Raw genomic sequence first — 24,071 nt, forward strand, 5'->3', positions numbered from 1 at the left:
CAGCTCGTTTTGCATAATCGCAAAATAGGGGAGAAAGTGCGTCACGGATATGACGTAACTGTTCGGGTCGCAATCACTAAAACATAGGCTTTCTTCATTGCAGGATCGTATCACAATTTTGTCCTCCGAATGTGAAAACATTTTATTGGCTGCCACGTATATAAGGAGAAATGATCATTGTAATAAAATAAGAGAAATAAGAGCTCGAACGGAGAGATCTGTATGTTCGTTTTTCCCGCCCGCTGTTGATGAGTGGAACGGTAGAGACATAACTTGAAGGTGGTTGCCGGGCGGTGTGACCGAGCGGTTCTAGGCGCTTCAGTCTGGAACCGCGCGACCGCTACGGTCGCAGGTTCGAATCCTGCCTCGGGCATGTATGTGTGTGATGTCCTTAGGTTAGTTAGGTTTAAGTAGTTCTAAGTTCTAGGGGACTGATGGCCTCAGCAGTTAAGTCCCATAGTGCTCAGAGCCATTTGAATCATTTTTTGAAGGTGGGTCCATGAACCTTCTCTCAGGTATTTAACTGTGAATTGCAGAGTAGATGTAGATGTTGGGTATTACATCGGATTTCATTGTACAAAAGAACAAAAAATGCTCTAGGCTGCAAATGCCACGACAATGCCATCGGACTGCAGTGGCTTAGATCACTGTTTTCGGACCTCTCTTGTTTCGACCTATCCTATAGTGTTGCCCACGTTCGTGTTAGACGCTACTGACGTGCTGCATTCTGGCAGTCCAGTCCGTACTTGGAAGCGTCACGACGGTCAAACGCCACGTGTGAGTGGCTTGGTACGCCGTTGCATATCGCATCTCGAGTCCTCAGGACACAGGGCAATATTGAAAACTGGTACATCGGGAATATTTTAGAGATAGATTTGCTGCTCCTCATTCAAGCAATTTCATCTGGATTAATCCATCAGTACAATTCCTGTCACATGTAAAGCTTTCTGTTAAAGCCTTCCCCGAAGAGCTCTGACGTATAGCTAATGTAATTCGTGTTTAATATGCTTGGACGGCGACTTGCTCATCATCTTTAACAAACACTATCAATAACTTGGAGGACTCATACAAGTCCTCTAAGTGGAAGTTGCCTAAGCACATACCCACAACCTCTCTGATTCCGTGCTGCAGAGCTTGAATCGTTTCTGAAAACAATAGCTGAAGCGGTGAGAGAACGTTTAAATTATGACGGGAAGATGGCCTACCAAGTGGGATGCAACAGTTATACTAGTGCGAAGGCTGGGAAGCGACAGGAATGGTGAGCTGTATCAAACCAGCCTTAGCGTTTATGACCAAAATATACATCTAATTTGTAATATAAACTTCATTTTAGTCATGTGTCTACGTGTATGACAAATCATTATTGACTTTCCGGTAGAGAAAGAGTGGATCTGAAAGTCTTATCGCTGCCTCTGTGTCTGCTAGATTTTATACTATAGGAAAACTGCTTGCAATAACCTCCTGGTGCAATGACATGGCGTATTCTCCACCTAGTTGTCCCGTCGACATCTGTCCAACTTGTATGTTGTACTGGTCAATGCACTAACACTGGCATAGTTCCATTGAAACGATAGCATTTCCTGGAACAGATGTTCCTGTTTGTAAAACTCTCTTGATCGTAATGTGTATGACGTCAAATTGTGAGAAAATAATCGTTACGCGTCAGGATTCCTAGGTGTCATAGGAAAGGTCTGGTTACTTTGTTGACCGCCACGATATTCTCACCCTCGCAGCTGTGAAAAAGAGGTTGTCTCGGGACTTTTATACCAGCAGTAAATAGAGCACTGGCTGAAAGTAACGAATTTAATGGTCACAACCATTTTACAACGTAGACTCACATCTGACATTTGGACAAATAATTGTTTTTCAAATGACATCTCTGTATCGTCTTAGAAATAGCAACACATGTATATAGCGTAAATATAACAGCTTTACATTTGGATATTCTCTGATTTGCTTGAATTTTGTTTACAGATGTGCTGTCAGACGAAAAGTGTGTAAATACGTTTTTAAGACTACGTAATAGCCGGCCGAAGTGGCCGTGCGGTTAAAGGCGCTGCAGTCTGGAACCGCAAGACCGCTACGGTCGCAGGTTCGAATCCTGCCTCGGGCATGGATGTTTGTGATGTCCTTAGGTTAGTTAGGTTTAACTAGTTCTAAGTGCTAGGGGACTAATGACCTCAGCAGTTGAGTCCCATAGTGCTCAGAGCCATTTGAACCCATTTGACTACGTAATCACTGCTGGAAACAGGAAGTAATTTATGTGTTTTGTCTTGATTCTGGAAAAATTGTAGACACAGTGTGCCTCCTAGTAGACCGATGAAGCATCTAAGAGGAGCTCTCAGTGCTCGAAATGCGTAGTGTCATCATTGTCATAATTGGGGCAACAGCCACCTGTGAGCCTCTACAGAAGATTATTCTATTCTTCCTTGTTTAGTGCACACATTTTGAATTCCAATTTACTTATGTCTGCTTTGACATCTTTCTCCCACCTTAGGTTTGGTCATCCGACTCTCGTGATTTCTTCAGGTACTGCGCTAAATATCTTCTTAATCATTCTGTCGTTTTCCCCCAGTACATGTTCTGCCCATTCCAGCTCTTTAATCTTAATGTAGCTGATAATATCTAGTTCAGTAAACAGATTGCATAATGCATAGTTAAATCTCGTCCTCCAGACACCAATTTCTTCCATTAGCCCAAGAATTTATTGTAAGATCTTTCTTTAAAATATGACCATTTGATTTCATCAAATTTTTTAATGTACATGTTTCAGAACCGCATGTTAGCACCGGCTTTAACAAAATTTTATCCATCATAACTTTAATTAATTTAAAAATGAACACTAACAGTCTCGACAGCAAAAAACATTTATTTTGTGGTAACAGGTTTCGGTCAGTGTTCGACCATCTTCCGAACAGCTCTGAAATCCTCTTCTGCTGGATGGCGGATATCGATATGACTAGAATGTATCCATGGGAATCATTAGCATCACTTAACCACCATCTCTACTGTGGTACAGTCTACGAGTTTGCGATAGATCCCCACAGATGGCTATTGGGGTTCTCACAATCGATTATGATTGGTTTTCTCTTTTATATATATTTTTGTCACAGATTGGCGAAATACTGTTTGTCGCAGTTAATTTACGTAACGTAATACAACTATTTATTCATTTGTTGTTAGCTTTCGTGTGACCATTCTGTATATATCTTATTGCAATAACTGTTTTATGTCCCGTATGCCTGTCGCTGATGTAATTCGGTATGCAATTGGCTGAGCATCGCGTATTTAAGCAACAGCTCCATTGCTCTTCTTAGCAGTTGACGTTCGTAGAGTCATAACAGCCGCTCCATTAACAGCCACCGACTATCATCATGTGGATAACTTCTTATTTTAATATTTATCTGTATTTTATGCGTTCTGCTACTTTCAGGCATCTCTCTAAATCTGTTCTATGTTCATATTTCAGTATTAGGTCTAAAATGGTCAAAAACTAACCGGACCGTTTATCACAATTTTGTTTTTGTGCTCTAGACTTTGTGCTGATATTTAAAGTACTTTTTTCCAAGCCGCTGTTCTCCAGGTGAAAGCCTATATGAAACAGAAGGCAGGATAATGCGTCTCCCTGCCTTACTTAATTTTTTGTGGTCACAGCACCTGATATAATATTCTGTATTTTGATTCCGGATAATTTACACGTAGTTTTTACTAAGACAGTCAGTTTATCAGGAATGCCTAGCTCTTCCTCTGCTGTATATAGCTCCCTTCTCTCAATACTGTCGTAGGTGATCTGAAGTCGATAAAGGACGTGTAACAATCCCAAATCCTTTGTATGTTTTTCGTATTTACCATATCGTGAAGCTCCGATAAACAGATCTTCCTTGACGAAACCCACAACGAAAGGCTCCAATAGCATTTTCTACGTAGGGTGTAAGCCTAGAACAAAGGATGTTGCAGAATATTTTATATACTGTAAATAATAGGTAAATAATCCTGCAGTTAGAACACACCATAATATTGTGTTTTCCTGTTGAGCGTACGATTCCTAAGTTTCTATCGTCAGGGATACTTTCATTAATCCAAATCTTAATCACAACCTTGTAGAAACATTTCACAAATTCCTTTCCTATATTATTAATGAGTGCTGCTTCTATGAGATACGTTTCTGCATCCTTATTATCCTTTAGCTTCTTGGTGGCTACCTTCACTTCCTTAGAGGTTGGTACTTGTTCCTCTGTTTCCGAGATCCTTGTATTTACAGAGGGTAAGATTTCTTGTTTCTTAGCCTTACAATGATTCAACTGTTGGTCAGAATGCATAGTGTACTGAAATAAAAGTAACGACATGTGACTGAAGATGCTTATCTTCTTTTTTTTTTACGAAAATAATACAGTCGCGGCAACAACTGTAACGGCAGCTGATAATTTAAATTTGGCGTTCACTGCTTTCATCATTACAAAGGGTGTGGGGCTGATGAGTCTGTGCTAATCTTCTTCCGTTTCTCATTTTTGACAATGTAGAAGGCGTTTATTCACCTTCACGTGGAAATGAGGTCGTTTGACACACAAACACTTAGAGAACTGCGCTAGAAGTTCAATGCTACCTTTAATCTGAACATGTTATGACTAACGTTTCTTACTTACAGGCAACGTGAAAGCCGATAACGTTAATACAAGCTGAAAGCATTAGTATCGTCCTGTTATCGGAGAGAGGAGCACTCGTGTTATCGAGGAGGATTCCACTCAACGTCATCCAGACGTATTACTCATTACCTAGAGTGCGTTGGTGGCAGCAAACGTGAAATTCTATGACTTGCGATGTTTGAGGCGAGCTGAAAGCTGGACAATCGAAAATGGATAGGGCCGAAGCAACATCAACTGCTGGTCTGTTACCGTCCTGAGCCCCCAGAAATGCGTAGTGTACTGTAATAAAACTCACGATTTGTGACTGAAGGATTTTTTTCCTTTTTACGAAAATATTACAGTCGTTTTACGAACACTGACAGCAGTGGACAAACTTAATTGTAGCTCTACAGCTTCCATGATTACACAGAGGCCAGGACTCGCCGCATCTCGCAGAAAAATGGGGTCAGCCGTACATCAGTAATGGGAATTTTGCCATACATAAATGTCACATTTACAAAATGCAAATTTTACGATACATAACTGAGGAGGATACAGATCGTCGAGCTTGCAGGATGGGTGACCCGCAAGCTGGATGAAATCCGTCGTTTCTCCTATGACGTACTGATTACGGATAAAGGTAGTTCTTATATGAACAGAAAAGTAAATGAAGAAAAACACAGGTACTCGTCATAAGTCAACCATCACTGGATGGAATCACAGAAGGCAGCTGGAGCATCTAAAATAATGGTTAGATGTTGAACATGGGGTTCTCGTATTGTTGGACCCTTCTTCGTTCGGTGCACACCAACAGCAGCCTGTTATCTGCAGTTGTTACAAGATGTGCTGCCATGGCTGCTATCTAAGACGGTACATCTCCTTCCTCCAGAACAATGCGCCCTCCCCCCTCCCTCTACCCCGCCACCTCATCACGAGCTGCTTGTTCAATCATACGTGGATTGTGTTGTAGAGGTCCAGTGAAATGGCTGCCACCTTCCCCGATTTAATTCCATTATGTATATATCTGTGGGAATATGTGGGATCAGGGAGCGGACTGTTAATGCTTATCATCGAATTGCAGTGTTGGTTAAAGTCCATGTGGAATGGCTGAAGCTGATAACAACCTTATATGCAGCACATCCAGTAACGTTTATGTTTGCCTTGTTATGTACAAAATGTGCCATCATCCGATAATGTAACGAAGAAGCTACGATCAAATGAAATACACCATTATTTTTCTCATGTAATCATCTGACACGTTACGTGGTCTCCTTCTATTTGAAAATCATGATTTTCATTCTAGATGGCGGATTTGAAAATGGGCGCGATGTTGGTGACATAGCCTTACTGACTTCCTGCTTCCCTCTCTCGCCTCATTTCCCTTCTCCTCCGCCCTCATCTCATATTACTAGACTTAAAATTTATATTCGTCCGACTGCCTTTTGTTCCGAAGGGAGGTTACACTCCTTTGAAGGTAATTTACATCATTCCGTGATGATGCTACAAACTTCCAAGTATGATGGTGAAGGGCAAGTCTATTAATCTAGATCATGGTGCGAAAAAGAGAGAGGCGAAAGTTATAAGAGAACATCATTCTGATATCTGACAGTGTAATACGTCTACAGGTAGTGTGGTTGCTAGGACTATAGGGTAAGAAACTCCCAGAGGTGGTAGGGGCTCCAAAATGCATACCTTAAGAACTACAGGGTGTTTCAAAAATGACCGGTATATTTGAAACTGCAATAAAAACTAAACGAGCAGCGATAGAAATACACCGTTTGTTGCAATATGCTTGGGACAACAGTACATTTTCAGGCGGACAAACTTTCGAAATTACAGTAGTTACAATTTTCAACAACAGATGGTGCTGCAAGTGATGTGAAAGATATAGAAGACAACGCAGTCTGTGGGTGCGCCATTCTGTACATCGTCTTTCTGCTGTAAGCGTGTGATGTTCACAACGTGCAAGTGTGCTGTAGACAACATGGTTTATTCCTTAGAACAGAGGATTTTTCTGGTGTTGGAATTCCACCGCCTAGAACACAGTGTTGTTGCAACAAGACGAAGTTTTCAACGGAGGTTTAATGTAACCAAAGGACCGAAAAGCGATACAATAAACGATCTGTTTGAAAAATTTCAACGGACTGGGAACATGACGGATGAACGTGCTGGAAAGGTAGGGCGACCGCGTACGGCAACCACAGAGGGCAACGCGCAGCTAGTGCAGCAGGTGATCCAACAGCGGCCTCGGGTTTCCTTTCGCCGTGTTGCAGCTGCGGTCCAAATGACGCCAACGTCCACGTATCGTCTCATGCGCCAGAGTTTACACCTCTATCCATACAAAATTCAAACGCGGCAACCCCTCAGCGCCGCTACCATTGCTGCACGAGAGACATTCGCTAACGATATAGTGCACAGGATTGATGACGGCGATATGCATGTGGGCAGCATTTGGTTTACTGACGAAGCTTAGTTTTACCTGGACGGCTTCGTCAATAAACAGAACTGGCGCATATGGGGAACCGAAAAGCCCCATGTTGCAGTCCCATCGTCCCTGCATCCTCAAAAAGTACTGGTCTGGGCCACCATGTCTTCCAAAGGAATCATTGGCCCATTTTTCAGATCCGAAACGATTACTGCATCACGCTATCTGGACATTCTTCGTGAATTTGTGGCGGTACAAACTGCCTTAGACGACACTGCGAACACCTCGTGGTTTATGCAAGATGGTGCCCGGCCACATCGCACGGCCGACGTCTTTAATTTCCTGAATGAATATTTCGATGATCGTGTGATTGCTTTGGGCTATCCGAAACATACAGGAGGCGGCGTGGATTGGCCTCCCTATTCGCCAGACATGAACCCCTGTGACTTCTTTCTGTGGGGACACTTGAAAGACCAGGTGTACCGTCAGACTCCAGAAACAATTGAACAGCTGAAGCAGTACATCTCATCTGCATGTGAAGCCATTCCGTCAGACACGTTGTCAAAGGTTTCGGGTAATTTCATTCAGAGACTACGCCATATTATTGCTACGCATGGTGGATATGTGGAAAATATCGTACTATAGAGTTTCCCAGACCGCAGCGCCATCTGTTGTTGAAAATTGTAACTACTGTAATTTCGAAAGTTTGTCTGCCTGAAAATGTACTGTTGTCCCAAGCATATTGCAACAAACGGTGTATTTCTATCGCTGCTCGTTTAGTTTTTATTGCCGTTTCAAATATACCGGTCATTTTTGAAACACCCTGTATGAACACTCGTTCGTCTCCGACATCGTGCAAAACATCTCTTCTACTGAGCAAGTCTCCACAGCTCTTAAGGTATGCATTTTAGAGCCCATATTTACATGAAATTTTTTTCTTGTTTTGGAGACTAGAGAGAGATGCATGTTTTCATCCATACTACCACCTCTGGACGTCGCCTGCCCTACAGCCTTAGCAGTCGGTACATGTATATCATTGTTCAAGGTATCAGAATGATTTTAGCTTAGAATTTTCGACACGGGCGTTTCCGGACCAGTCGTTTTCGGACCAGAGTCCCTTAACTCAGACCGATATTTATTTATTTAACCTGATCAGATTAGGGCCATCAGGTCCTCTCTTACATCGGACCAGTGTTTCACACATGCAGGATTTCACACATCAGAGATACATCATGACAATAGTTTAAATAAGAAAATTAGATTACTCTAGTGACACTATGAATAACGAGTAATGACTAAGACCTAATAAAGTAAGTGCTGGCAGTATTTTTACAACAGGTGCTATACATACAAATTATGATAAAAGCAATAATAGTAACAGTAAAACAAATCAAATAATAATGATAAACATGAGAAAAATTGGCAATAGTAATGAAGATTTGTGCAGATGTACATTAATATCTTGGTGTGTAAAGTAGATGTTTACTAGTATAGCGAGTTTTGGGGAAGGGAGATTTAAGGAGGGGGAAAGAGGGAAGTAATGAGGTGAAGTGCATTCATGTACAGAGGAAGGCGTTACTGTTGCTTAAGTAGATACGTCATTAACTGTTTTTTGAAGCTGGACATGTTTTTAAGTTCTCTAATATAACGAGGGAGGTTATTCCAGAGTCGGGTTCCCGATACTGTAAAGGACTTGCAGAAGGTGACTCAGCGATGCAGTGGAACAGAGAGGATTTTGTTATGATGGGAACGTGTGTTTCTGTCAAGTTGTTCCAACATAAGCTTTAAGGACGAGGAGAGATATGAGGGACAGTGTACATTTATAAGGCAGTAGATGAGACAGTATATGGAAATCTCTGCATCTGTCTGCACTCAGCCAGGACAATTTTGCATATGCTGGTGAAATGTGATCAAAAAGTCGAACGTGACAGATATATCGGACGCAGGCATTTCCTGAGAGGCCTTGTAGGTTAATATCGCTGTAGTCAATGATTGGGAGTACTAAACGTTCGTACTAATTTCTTTTTCAGATCGAAAGGGAAGAGTTTTTTATATTTTTGTAGGATATGAAGGGATGCTGATGCTTTTCTGTACACTGCAGTTACGTGCTCTGTCCAATTTAGATTTTCATCTATTATTACTCCCAAACTCTTTGCTGGGGGAGAGAAGTTAATATTAGTTCCATTTAGGATAAGACATGGTACGGATTCCCGATGTTTTGGGCTAATGAGCTTAGAGTGACCAACAAGTACCGCTTGGGTTTTAGATGGGTTTAGCTTTAGACCTATGTCCTGTGCCCATTTTGATACTGCATCGAGATCAGTATTGAAATCTTCAATAGCTTTCTTAAGATTGCTTGGTTTCGCACTTAGATACAACTGAAGGTCACCAGCATACATATGATATTTGCAATAGGTCAGAACCGATGACACATCATTGACATACAGAGAGAAGAGTATGGGACCTAGTACTGAGCCTTGGGGAACGCTGACACTACCTGACGCCATTGTGATTTTATACTCCCAGACAGGACGCGATGCTGACGAGACGTCATGTACGAGCGAAACTATTGCACTGCACTTGGTGAGAAATTTAGACCGCTAAGTTCGGCTAGTAAGATGTCGAATTCGACAGTATCAAATGCTTTGCTGAAATCTAAGAAGCAAATAATAGTCGCTTCATGTCTTTCCATGGCAAGTTACAGGTCATCTGTCACCTTTATCAGTGAGGATGTTGTGCTTCGATGTTTACGGAAACCTGATTGGTATTCGAATAGTAGGTTGTTAGTAGTTAGGTAGTTGGTGAGCTGGTCGTGGATTATATATTCTATGACCTTTGATAGTGCAGGAAGAAGGCAGATGGGGCGGTAGTCAGAGGGTGCTGTGGCGATGTCCTTTTTAGGCAGTGTCTTAATTTGTCCAGTTTCCAGGCCTCAGGGAAAACACTTATGATTAATGAATCGTTGAAAATGTCTGTTATAGAGGGCAGTAGTTGATCAATAATAAGTTTTACCATCTGGATAGTGATGCCATCATGTCCAGTAGATGCTGATCTAATCAGCATTATGGCTTTCTTGGCAATATTGCAAGTGGCGTGCTGTAGATAGAATTTTTCTTTGCTACAGTCGTTCATCCCCATGAAGTACTCAATGATTCTCTGTTTTTTTTTTGGTTCAATGGTTCAATTGTGATTGCAGGTAATGTGAAGAATCGGTTTAGTTCTTCAGCTGGGACCGTGGGATTTTCTGCAACTTTTATTTTGCCTAAACCGAGACTACGGAGATTTTTCCACAGGATAGCTGGTCTACATCTATTGTCAGCTAATGTACTCTCACCCGTCTCCCTCATTCCTGAAGTTTGTAAGATTATTACGTTATCACAATGTATACTTTGTTAAAGTCAATAATTATTGGTTTCTTGGTGCTAAAAGCTATTAGATCCTTTGTTTGAGCCTGAAGTAGACGTCGACTGCGAACTGACACTCACATCAATTGTTCAACTGCGCAGTAAAATTTAGTTTCTTAGAATGCATATGGTGTGCGGGGGAGGGGGGAGGGACTTTGCCCTTAATAGTCTGAAGGAGCGGACATGATCAACGTGATGAGGAAGCTGAAGGCAAAGCAAACCACTGCATTAAAGACAAACAATGTGTATCAGCAGAACATGTGACCTGAACTGAAACAAAAGTGTTATTACGATCTCTCCATCGGCAAAAGATTCAAATTAGTTCCCCATTCGGATCTCCAGGAAGGGTCTGCAAGTGGGAGGTGGCCACATGAAAAGATGGAATAACCAGCGACGGGATAACTTTCTACGAATAATGGCAGTTGAAATATTTTAATTGACTGATTAGCGAAAAGTCAGGAACACAGCAATAGAATGCAGGGCAGCCAAGGCGAAATGGCAGCATGAAGAATGTGAAGAAATCGAAAAATAATTGATCGTCCAGAATACTGATTTAGCACAAAGGAAAGTCAAACAACCTTTGCTGAAATTAAAAGCAAGGGTGGTAACATTAAGAGTGCAATGGGAATTCCGTTTTTAAACACAGAAGAGAGAGCAGATAGGTGGAAATAGTACAATGAAGTCCTGTATGTGGGAGACGACTTATCTGATGACGTTTCATAAGAAGAAAATAGGGATGACAAAGGGGATCCAGTATTGGAGTCATGATTTGAAGGAACTGTGGAAGACTTGAGATCAAATAAGGCGGAAGGGATAGATGACACTTCCATCGGAATTTCGAAAATCGTTGAGGGAAGTCACAACCAAACGAATATTCAAGTATGTATGTAGAGTTTATGAGACTAGCGACATGGAGTCAGTCTTGTGGAAAAATATCAACACAATTCCGAAACTATCGTACAATCAGCTTAACAGCTCATGCATCTGAATTGCTGACAATAATACACAGAAGAATCAAAAAGAAATTGGACGATTTGTTAGATGACAGTCAGTTTCTCTTTAGAAATGGTAAAGTCAGCTTTGACGTCGCGCTTGATTATCGAAACAAGATAGAAGAAAAATCTATGGGAACTGTGCAACAACTTATTTGAAGTGACTGTACCACTATAATACAGATTTAAAATTGCGTTATAGTTTCCTAAACGAATGTGCGTTTAAGAGAAAAGATATTGCTAGAACTGAAGGAATGATGTAAAGCTTGCCACCTGAAAGGTAACAAAACAATAAAAGAAGAGGTACACTTGCTGGTTGTTGAAACTTGAATGTAATGTAGGCACTGAAACGTTATACAAACATACCATAAAATATATGAAAGCTTTGCAGTAGAGATAGCTACTGTTGTTGCAAACGATCTTGTTAGGAAAACATTAAATTTTAGTTTACAATTCCAACTGTTCAGAGTATGAGTTACGCATTCATACTACTGTCCTTTCGATCGAAAATTTTATGTCGGTGTTCTACGTGACAGTCGTCCAGCCAATATAGTCAACTTTGTAGGTAAGTACAGTATGATTCAAAATTACAATGTAGAAAAGATAGGAACATTGACTACAAAAAGTTGTTTAAAAGACGGAGAAATCTGTAGAATACCTGCTCTAGGTCTTTTTGCTTCCCAAGTGGCGTCTGCTTACTCCCTTTTCCCTCTACTATCTCTCCCCCCACTCCCGTCCACCGCCTACTGTCACCATTAATTCTTTCATACTTCCTGAACCCTGAATTATAATATGTTATTCAGATGGATATTTCAACAATTCTTAAGAAAGAATGACAGATTAGTGACAAATTAAGAAAGTGATTCATTAGTTAGAAGTATGAAAAATAATTATAAGTAATAAGTTGCTTATGCATGCAATCAGAAAATATAGTAGTAATGTTCATAGTCGGATTGACATTTTCTCAAGACTGAAAAATTCATTTATAGGCTGTAAAGTTTTATGACTCTGGGTTTGCTGTGCTTTTCAGTCAAAATAAAAATGAAGTAGCTCCTGAACTCAACAGGGTTGAAACTATGAGCGTGGCTGCCAGAAAATGATATCCTAACTATTTAGCCATCGGCAATGGCAATAACCATATGATCACTAATTCAGCTTGCTAGAAATTTATCCTAAACTAGTGAACCTGGCAGTGCTTCATAATTGCTAAATATGTATGGGAATCGACTATACATCATAATCTGCTTCTCGTCACCCGTTCCCTCCTCTTCTCCCCTCTCTCGGCCTCTCTTCGCTCATCACCACCCCCTCTGTTCATCCCCTCCTAACCCCTCCCTCTGTACATGTCCTCCTTCCTCTACCTACATCCGTTTCCTCTCCTCCCACCTATGTCCATTTCCTCTTCTCCCTTCTCTATGACCTTGACCTTTGCTTGCTGTTATTGCCAACGAATTCCTAATTGGGAATTGAAGTCGCATAAAATGCATGGGTAAACCATATACGGGGTGTGACAGACGTTCCTTGCTGCTGGATCTGTGAGGATAGTAGCTTCAGTGACAATATTTCGCATAGTTTTAATCTGTGAACGAGTAGGATTACAAAGTTTCGGACGACTCAGGTTCCGTAGTAGTATTATAATCATAAGCCAAAAATACATAAACACAGCTTTCCCATTTCCTATTAAAACCGACAGCAAGGAAGAAAACAAAACAGTGCATAGGCGTTTATACAATTTTTGTTTAAAATTTTATATGAAGAAAACAGTATGTGTGGTAGAACCAATATGTCTAATGTCTAAATGCCCTCTACGCAAAAAAAAAAAAAAAGAAAAGAAAAATACCCTATGTCCATCCGAACGTTTGTTAAAGTATCGTGTAAAAGATGGAAGCAAATTGAGCAACAAATTTTAAAGATTTTTGGTAATAACATTGAACAACGATTTGTCTTGAAATGCAAATTAAGATCGCTACTTTGGAGTAAGAAAAATAATAATTGCTTTCAGTAGGTATAGTACATTCCATATGTAGTTGGTATATTTTGTTTTAATGGGAAACATTCTCCTTTGGTGCTTAGGTGGGCACAAGAAAAATTATTTTCTGTAGTATTGGAAGGGACCGAAGAAAAACTAACGTAAGGCAACAATTCAATAATGTGAAAATTAGCAGAATATTTGACCCAAATTTCATGTCATGTCCATGTCCATCACCTCCCCCCCTCCTACCCCGCTCCCCCCCCCCCCCCCACCGCCTCCGAATTTCGTGTCTACAGACGGCTGCCTAACTGGCCCTGGCTACAGTTAAAACTGTCACTAGGCTGAGAAGTAGAAACTTTGTTGGAGTAGATATAGACTACGATTAGCAAACCAGGTTAAGCCTGACGTCGGCTGTAACGGATGGGAAGAGATGAAAACACTAGCACAACACAGGAAGCAAAGACTCATGAGAGAAGAAAAACGAAAGGGAAAAGAAGAAGGAAGGTCATTTCTTCGTGATAATAACCTAAAACAAAACATTAATTTGCAATACACTACTACAACAGACTTTTCCATGTGTATGACGTTAGATGCGACGTGGACTTCATATATCCAGCCCTGCTCCCCCCCCCCCCCCCCCCACCCCCACCCGCCCGCCCGCCCACCCTTCCACCCACCCACATACACACACACACACACACACACACACACACACACTCACACACACACATGACTGAGGCCAGCTTGGCAACAGCAGAACAGACAGCGATCAATAGGCGCATGGACCCACCCAGCTGCTGCCCTGTATAAAGCACCTGGCGCACAGCAGTTGGGGCGGACACGACTATCGTAAACTTTAAATATTTGCTATCGAAAATGTGAGGTCACAGAATAATAATTTGCACTTTATAACTTATAGATGAACAACTGTACCACAAGCTTTGAAAACACAAGCGTGTCAAATTAATTGTTTCATGTACAATAATATTAATACGATTATAACACAACCATATAAGAAAAAGGTGTTTTACGACATGTAGCGTCATTGAAACTGTTCAATACACGACAAACTTCTGGCATATTCCTGAGGTAATTTTTATGTTTTTTTACAGTGGAAAGTAATGTTTATTTGTTTTCTAACAATGGGCTGCATAACATCAATGCTGTTTTTACAGTAACAATAGACAGGCTCCCGATAAACTTATTAAGTGCAACGTAATTGCTATAGGCAAACAGCAGAGTTTCATTTGTTGTGAGATACCTGTTAAGGAGTTCGCGGAAAACTATTCTCTAACAACGTGTCTGACACAGTAATGTGCTTATCTAATGGAGCATAATTTAAATAAAATATTACGAATGAAATACGGAATGGAAATATCACACAGTGCTGGAAGTATATAGATAACTTTCTATTTCCCCTAGCTATTGGTTCAAATTGATCATCATTCAATTAATGTACTGATGAACCAATTTTTCATACAAGTAATAAGACGATAACTTCACATTCTGCAGTAAGTGGGAAATCGTTTGTCAGTATATCCTTTTGTTATTTTCATTTAACCCACCCCATTTGAGTGCGATGTACTTCTTCAAAACAACGTAGTACGAAATTATTTTGAAAACTGACGTTTTTTTCTGATTTTAAAATTAGCAATCACACATTATCATTAACACGTATTCCGACTGCAGAATGTCGTTGGCTCTCATTGAAGTCCTGTAGATCCCTGGTTGGTGGAACACAAATCATAGCAAGTGACAGATTTTAAAGGAGGCGAGTTCAGTAAAAGTGGAAATACCAAGGAGAAGGTACACCAGTACAAGTGGCTGTTGGTCACGAAAGCCTCAGCAGGTTTGTCCCTGTATGACTTCTGGCTACGCCCTTCAACTTGTGTCACAAAATATCTAATTTAGAAACACAACAATAGCATTCGCACAGCTCCATAGTTGGCACTCCCACATATGAACTTTGATACTTTTATTTATTAACTGTAGCTTTCACACAACTCTTAAGATTCCTTTATTATGTGACACCTGTAAGTTCCCTTTAATTGTGTTGCGATTTACAACTTGAATAGCTTTATACCATTTTGTATTCAGTACGGTCTACTGATCTTCATTATATGCACTCAAGTCGCTTCTGATTCGGATAACGAAATATTTATGCGATGGGATGCCAGTCATTGGAAAGGACACACTGTATTCACGGGACCATCACTCCAACAAACATGAACTATACTTGGAAGCTGCCAAAATCTCAGGTCAACAGGTAGAATAAAACATTCAGAACTGAAAACAATAAACACTCTGTTCAGAATGAACAATGTAAGTAGTAGTGGTTGCTTATTTTAATGTCAGAAAGTCAGCGAGAGCCTATGACCACCATCTCGAGAAAACGTAAGTATGAAGTGAATACACAAATAGTAAGATAAATTAAAAATATATAAAAATTCCATAAAAAGAAAGAATTTAAGTAATAACTTGGTATACAACATTAACAACACAAAATTCTTAATTCAAGCTCGATATGTCTCCAGCGAAATTCCTTGCGCCCTCTATTCAATTGTAAACTGACCCAGCTTCTGACATTCCCTCTCCCATGCCCCCTCCCCCCTCCCCCCACCCCCTTCCACGCCTATTCCCGTTGTCAATTCACAAATTTCTCACCGATCGTGACCCATCTTAGTAAATTGCTCCCCACTCTGTTAATTACAACGAAAGAACAGTAGTATCAACATAACGCACTCCTCATGTCGAATGGAACGTCACTGGAGATTCTATTCATTGGACAGCACGTGAAGACCACCTTGTACACAGCCGCGTATCGATTTCACCAGTGACAATACGTACGAACGACCTGAGACAGAGCGCTGTGCGATTTGCAAAGCTACCAGCGGAGATTATACTTGGAGACGGCTGTCTCCAGTCCGCGCAACGCAGGGCAACGTACCTGTGAGAGAACCTTTCTGCAGTCGGGCCACCCGGGAGATGTATTCGCCGGCGCAACCAGTGGCAGAAAGAGGGTTCACTCGCTGCCAACACGACGGGCCTCTGGTATTGATCGGCTTCGTCCGAAGCCACTGCGCATGCCCGGCACCTGCCGTCGCTCTCTCCACTCCTCTTTCGCCTATAGTTTCGTTCCCTTCTGTTCCACCTACATCGCATTTCCTTTCTCCCTCATCCGCCCACCCGCTCGAATCTGTGACCCGGATCTAGGAGAAGTATCTTATCGTCTGCGCACTGGGTTAGCGCGTTATGGAAAGATCAGTACCGCCGTACTTCTTCCGCCACCGTTCTGTAGTGCGACTTATTGCGCTATATTTTTTTGCGGTAGTGTTTTGATATAAAGTGAGGAACGACTAGTACGTACGTGACAAATCAAACGATAACCCCACCAGGGTGGTATCACAATCTCAATACTGTCCAAGAAGATACAAACGAGACTTCTATGGCTTTGATTACAAATGAAACGCGACCACCCGCTTGTCGCTTGGACACGAATTGGTATATGGTAAAAAATGTATGAAAAATATACGAAGATTGTCATTTAATACTCAATCAGGGACTGTTTCTAGCCATTTTCGGTGTCAAATGGGTACATATTATTATACTACCCTTTTCTTTTTCTCGTAAAAATCGCTTTTACAGTTATGAATCTGAATTATGTACTTGATAGGATTAGATTAGATTAGTTTTTCGTTCCATAGATCCGTGCTGAGGTGGTCCTCGTGGATGTAGAACATGTCATTTTTTTAAATCTGAAATAACAATACTAATAGTATGAGTTTATACAAAACATCATTTGTTTCTATTAAAAAGTTCGTCAATGGAGTGCAAGGAGTTGGCCACTAGTAAGTCTTTCAGGCTCGTTTAAACTGATCTTTATTTGTAACTAAATTTTTTATGTTTTATGGCAAATTATTGAAGATGAGTGTTTCTGAGTAGTGGAACCCTTTTTGAACCAAAGTAAGTACTTTTAAGTCCTTGTGCAGATCATTTTTGTTCCTGGTATTGTATGTATGAACTGAGCTGTTTGTTGGAAAAAGAGATATATTATTTAGGACAAATTTCATTAAGGAGCAAATATACTGAGAGGCAGTAGTTAGTATACCCAGTTCTTTGAAAAGGTTTCTACAGGACGCCCATGAATTTACCCCACAAATAATACGTATTACACGCTTTTGGACTCTGACTTGAAGAGTTACCCCAAAATATTATACCACATGACATTATGGAATGAAAGTAGGCAAAGTATGCAAGATTTTTCATTGTTAAGTCGCCTATGTCTGCTAACACTCGAATTGCAAATACAAATTTGTTAAGGCGTTTCTGCAGTTCTGTGGTGTGCTCCTCCCAACTGAATTTATTATCAAGTTGTAATCCCAGGAATTTAAGACTGTCAACCTCTTCTATCTGCTCTTCTTCATACTTCATGCATATGCTGGGTGGAAACCTTTTACAGGTTCTGAATTGCATATAGTGAGTCTTCTCGAACTTTAATATCAGTGAGTTGTCATTAAACCATTTATTAATATCCATGAAAATATTATTAGCAGATCTTTCTAGAACTACACTCGACATACTATTTATTACAATACTTGTGTCATCTGCAAACAAAACGAACTCTGCTTCTGGCAGTGTAACTGATGAGAGATCATTAATGTACACAAGAAAAAGCAATGGCCCTAAGATGGATCCTTGTGGGACACCACATGTAATTTCTTCCCATTATGATGATTACTGATGACTTGATTCACTAGTCCCTTGCACTGACACCCCTTGTTTCCTGTTAGCGAGGTATGACTTGAACCATTTTTTCAGCACTGCCCGTGACACCATAGAATTCTAATTTATTTAAAAGGATGTTGTCGTTCACACAGTCAAATGCCTTTGACAAATCACAGAAAATACCTGCTGCTTGTAAATTGTTATTTAATGAATTAAGTGCATTTTCACTGTAGGTGTAAATAGCCTTCTCGATATCAGAACCCTTCAGAAATCCAAACTGTGTTCTTGATAATTTGTTATTTGTGGTCAGATGGTTGAGAAGCTGCCTGTACATTACTTTTTCTAAAATTTTTGAGAATGCTGGCAAAAGTGAAATCGGTCTGTAGTTTGATGGTATCTCTTTATCCCATTTATAGAATAGCGGCTTAACATCTGCATATTTTAGCCAGTCAGGAAATGTCCCAGTTATAATTGACTGGTTACCCAAGTAACTTAGAATTGTACTAAACTCACGAGAACATGTCTTAATGAACTCTGTTGATATTTCATCGTAACCACTAGAATGCTTTGTTTTTAAAGATTTAATTATGGAAGTTATTTCTTTTGGTGAAGTGAGTGACATATTCATGTACATGAAGCTATTTGTAAAGACTATTTTCAGATATTCAAAGGTATTATGTACTGATCCTGACAATCCCATTCTATCAGTAACGGATATAAAGTACTTGTTAAATAGATTTGCCACACTATGCCAATCGGTTACTAATGTGTCATCTACCCTTAATGCTATTTGCTCCTGTTCCTTTCTGGTTCTACCAGTCTCCTCTTTCACTATATCCCATACTGATTTTATTTTATTCCCTGACACTGCTATCTTCTTCTCGTAGTGCATTTGTTTAGATGTCTGAATTACTTTTTTTAGTATTTTACAGTATTCCTTGCATTTAGCTAAATCATCAGCATTGGAGCTATCCTTGGTCGACAGATACATTTTCCTTTTTAACACACTACTAACATAGTACATGCTTAATATGACAGGAATCAGAACCAAGTTCGTAGAAGAATGATAATGTGTGTAAAATTTTTACTTTTCTCTGTTGCAGTGGCAAATTTCAGGCTTGCCGTCCTTTTCTCTAGAGGTAAATCAGACGTCCTAAGTTTTTGATTTCTGTTTGTTGCCGTAACAGCGAAAATGTGCAGCAAACACTGTTTTATGCTGTATAGAGCTGCGTCGCTTCCGTGCCTTTTTCGTGATAGCAAAAACTCACAAAGAACTAATGCAAAGTAAACACAATAAACGCGAATACTTACTGCCAACAGCAGACTGTGACAAGGAACACACGCTTGGCACGCTGCTTACGACACGTTATAGGCTCGACGACAAATAAACAGCGACTGATTTGGCGCGGATTCGTATATGAATATGGTACACTCCAGAAGCGCATATTAGTGAAATTCATAATTATGTTAACTTCCAGTTTTTACGAAGCGAACAATTTAAACGAAACTGTGTCTTTTGATGGTTATGGAAATATAAGGCTAAAGATAGTGACACAGACTGCTTTAAATAATAATGAAACACAAATTTTACAATTTTAATCATGCCACGTGTAAAATACAGTAGGTATTTAGCTTTTCTACAATGTGAATGAATTTATGAAAAGTTAAGTATGGTTTTGAAACATAACAATAATTTCCCTTTTTTATCACATTATGGAAAAAATTTTGAAAGATAAAACATTTCGCAAATGCACCATTATGTAGCGTAACTATTTCAGAAACATGCATTTCATATTTTACAGCAAAAAATCAGAATAATCACCAAAAAGAAAATGGTATAGGAAAACTCAGGAAGTGGCTATTACTCGTTGTTTGTTGTTGCGCACGAAAATTGTTTGGATTAGTAGAGCGACGGCTCTTAAATAACAAAGCCTCATTGAATCTTTCTAAAATGGTAATAAACATGCGTTTTTAAGCAACTAATTTGAAGTAGTTGTAAAGGAATGAAACTTTAGTATTAGGTCATACTTCAGAGGTACCTTGTGTAAATGCGTGTTGTGTGCGGTAAGATACACTTGGTTGTTCCGTCGGCTCACGTGTCACTGTTTTGTTCTGTCGCGTGACCTACAAGGTTAACACGGGAGGCAAGAAAACTTATATCACGTTCGAGCAGCGACAACTAGTCATCTTTCAACATGCGAAGGGTTGCTGTCACAGAGATATTGCCAGTATCCTGAATATGCCCAGAAGTATGGCTGGAGATAGTGAAGACGATTTGAGGGTTGTATAGTATGAGCGCCTCGAAACATAAATGAAAGAGAAAGGCGACTAATCTGCAGAAAGATAAAGCGCAATCCTTCATTAAATGTACCTAACATTCCAGTCCGGCTACTGGAAGAATGTCGCAAGTATGTGAAAAAACTGCCTGGAGGGTTATCAGAGAGCGAAAGCCAAGTAAAAAGCCATCTGTTTACAAAGCGACCCGAGGCAAAAGGCTCCAATTAGCATGTCAGCAAAGCATCAGAGTGGTTACCTTTGTATATGATATTTGCTGTTGAAACCAAATTGAATGAATTTTCAACAGACAGAAGAAACGATATGACGAAAGATATGCCAAACATTTGCAATCTGTAGTAGAATATGTCGATCCGTTTCGGGGGAGGGGGAGGGGGGGCGGCGGTGAGGTGAGGTGAGGTGAGCAGAGCTTTTGTATGGGATTATATTTCGTCCTATGATGTGCAGGAGATTACTTTTATTAACTGAATATTAAACAAGCAGGGATGCCTCGCCATCTCAACAATTTGCACATTAATGCAAAGTATAAGGGGATCGGATGTATACTGTTTCTAGATAATGACCTGAAACACTTATTATACTTTGTAAATAAGCACCCATAGCCATTCGGACACCACTTCTGTTGCCATACCTGAAAGCCTTAGAAATTTTATGGGAATTACTCATCAGAAAGTTGAGAAAAACTACAATGAATTTGAAAGAAAATCAGAATAGGATGCTGGAGGAAGAATAGAAATTCTCTGGTAATATGTAACATAACAGCTTTCTAAAGCTGTTGTAAACACAAGATATATTCCGCGAAGTACTGAGGTCAATATGATTCCTATACTCAAAAATAATCACGTTGTGTCCAAATAATAAAAACACTGCGTATTAATCTGTGAAATATTACTGAAGAAAATATTAGTTTCATATTTTGCATAAAAACTTAAACGTCGTAGAGTTAAAAAGTAAGAAATAAAGAGGCAATCGGGTATTACTGGCAGCCTCAGTAAGTATTTGTGTGACAGCAATTACAAATATGCACATATAAAACAATATAGAACAGAAATTTGAGTAAGGAGCAGAAAAATCATTATTACTTTCACAATATTGTGTTGTACGAGGGACGTTAGGTAAGTAATTCAACACTTTTTTTTTCCAGCAAGCAGGTTAGTTTTATACAGGATTCCAGCTCTCCATATTTCGAACTTCACATCCGTTCAGTGCGAAAGCCTTACGCCAGCTTCCTGGGAGGTCCTGTATGGCCGCATGGTATCACTCTACTGGTTGACCAAGGGTTTGCTACATCAATAATCTCCACGAATTACTTCCTGCGGAGCGCATCCTTCATTGGGCCAAAGAGATGGAAGTCGGAAGTTGGGAGTTCCGGGCTGTTAGGGTGTACGAGGAAGAACAGCTGGTAGACGAGTGTGTCGACACTACCAACAGAGAAGTACAGTGAGGTATTGACTTTAAAGCGTCTATCACCTCGAATGAGAGTGTCCGCACTTTATAACGCTGCAGGAGTCACACCTATGTGCGGCCTGCCGACACGTGGGAGATTAGACAGGTTCGCGGGAACTTGTTGCGATGAAGACAGACGCCTCGGCCAACGACTCATCGTGCTTTTGTTCACTCTTACGTCTCCACAGATATACTGCAAGCACCTATGAATATCTGGGACGCTCCGGTTTTCCGTCAAAAGAAACTCAATGACAGGTCTCTGATACGAATGGACCTCCGTTATAGACGCCATTTTGAAGGCTACGTATCGCAGCACCACCTATTAGAAAGTCTTAGAGCTGAAGGGGCTGAAGTGGGAATTTTCCACGATGTCTCACAACAGAATCTGCATTTTTTTGAACGGAAACTGGTGAGTAAGAAAACGTGTCGCGTTATCTATTGAGCGCCCTAGTAGTAGCTGGTGAACACAATCCTTAGGTTGTCAGGCATAAAAGAGTGACTACTGTACCAAAACAAAGCTTTCTTACATGAAAAAGCGCGTTCCACACCATCTGTTGTGAGCCTTGCACATTTACATGAAGCCAGTTGTTTTACAGTGAATCCAGCAGGAAGTTGTACTGTTCAAAGTAGCAGCAACAATAATCGTATTTACAATATTCAAACCGTACTTTAGCCAAGGGCTTTTTTACAATTATGTGCACTTTACATCCGTAGTGAAGAATTTATTAACTTCGCGTATTCTGTTAGTCAAAAGAAAATGAGAAAATCAACAATAATTCTACGGATTCACTCAACAGATGAAGAATCCATTTGCTGCAGAATATTATGACATAAGCCTGAACTCAAACGGAATGAGATAATGCGAACAGAATGGCCCCTCCATGTCAAAAAGCATGGATTCCGAAAACATTGGTTCAGCGGAGCCCACTTTGCACATTTCTCATATGATGTCCTGACAGCCATGGTTCAAGACTGTGGAATAGGTGCAGTATTTCTTGACTTCCGGAAAGCATTTGAATCAGTTCCACAATTACGCTTATTATCGAAAGCACCAACGTATGGGGTAGCAAGAGAAATCTGCTGCTGCACTTAGCATTTCTTGGTAGGGAGGACGCGGAATATTATTTTGGTAGGCATCACAGTTGTAGAATAATTTCGAGTGTGACATACGGATGTGTATTAGTGAAACAAGTTGGACAAGTGTCGTCAGATAAGATTTCAAAGTGGTGGTAATATCGAAAACTTCTTTTAAAGATTTAGAAGTTTAAAATTGTGCACGGCACGAAACGCAAAATGCATAGTATCTACTATTAATAATTCACAACTGGTATCAGTCAATTCATACGAATGCTTGAGTGTACCAAATTCGTAGGGATTTGAAGTGGAACAGTCACGAACGATAAAGTCATAGGTGAAGCAGATGGCAGATCACCAAGGCAGGTAAAGAAGACTAGCACTTACATTTAAGATGCAACTCTGCAATAAAGCATGGATTTTACCTTGAACGAATCGATAAGTCCGTGCTAGGTTTCGGTGGCATCTGGCTCCATAAGTCTGCTCACAGGTCAGGTGCACTCCTTGGACAACGTGTGCAGAACAGGGAGCACCGAAGCTCTTACGCCTATACCAGCAGTGTACTTTGCCCTGTGATCTGCGACGGATCGCCGTCGATCCTGTTTTACTCAAAGTAGCATTTCTAACCGTGGAACTAAACTATAGAGTAAACTGCCCAACAGGGTGAAAAAGATTACTGAAGTACATCTTTTTAGGAAGGTATCTAAAACATACTCCATGAGCAATAATTACTACACAATTAAAGATTACTTAGAGGACTCAGAGCAAGAATTAATAACGAAATGGGACAAACTACAGCGCTCTGTCACAGTGCAATACATAATCACAATATAATGCTTTTAAAAGCGAATGTGCGAAGATCAACATTGCATGGTAGCAATCTCATACTCCTGAACTCAAAATCTAACTCGTCAGGGATGATGCTGACTCAGGTTTGAAGACAGATTGGAAGGAGGACCTGCAGACATAGGTATCATGATCTTGGATTCACCATCGGAGTCTATAGCGCATGAAGCGATACAGTTTAAAACTATGCTTTTATTATAAGCTATGTGCACTAATTGTGTGTGATCAAGAGAATATTGTACAGTATGCACCACATAAATGTGACAGAGC

General features: G+C 40.3%; 1 protein-coding gene across 1 annotated transcript in view; it reads right to left on the reverse strand.

The window, feature by feature from the left end:
• Window positions 1-16,483, reverse strand: part of LOC126195080 (uncharacterized) — an 89,895-nt gene extending 73,412 nt beyond the window's left edge. The window contains exon 1 of the mRNA XM_049933541.1: window positions 16,363-16,483. The gene's annotated coding sequence lies outside the window, so the exon portion shown is untranslated. The remainder of the gene's footprint in view (window positions 1-16,362) is intronic.
• Window positions 16,484-24,071: the final 7,588 nt, after the last annotated feature.

This window comes from Schistocerca nitens, chromosome 7, assembly GCF_023898315.1.
Source record: "Schistocerca nitens isolate TAMUIC-IGC-003100 chromosome 7, iqSchNite1.1, whole genome shotgun sequence".
In the NCBI taxonomy this organism is placed as follows: Eukaryota; Metazoa; Arthropoda; class Insecta; order Orthoptera; family Acrididae; genus Schistocerca; species Schistocerca nitens.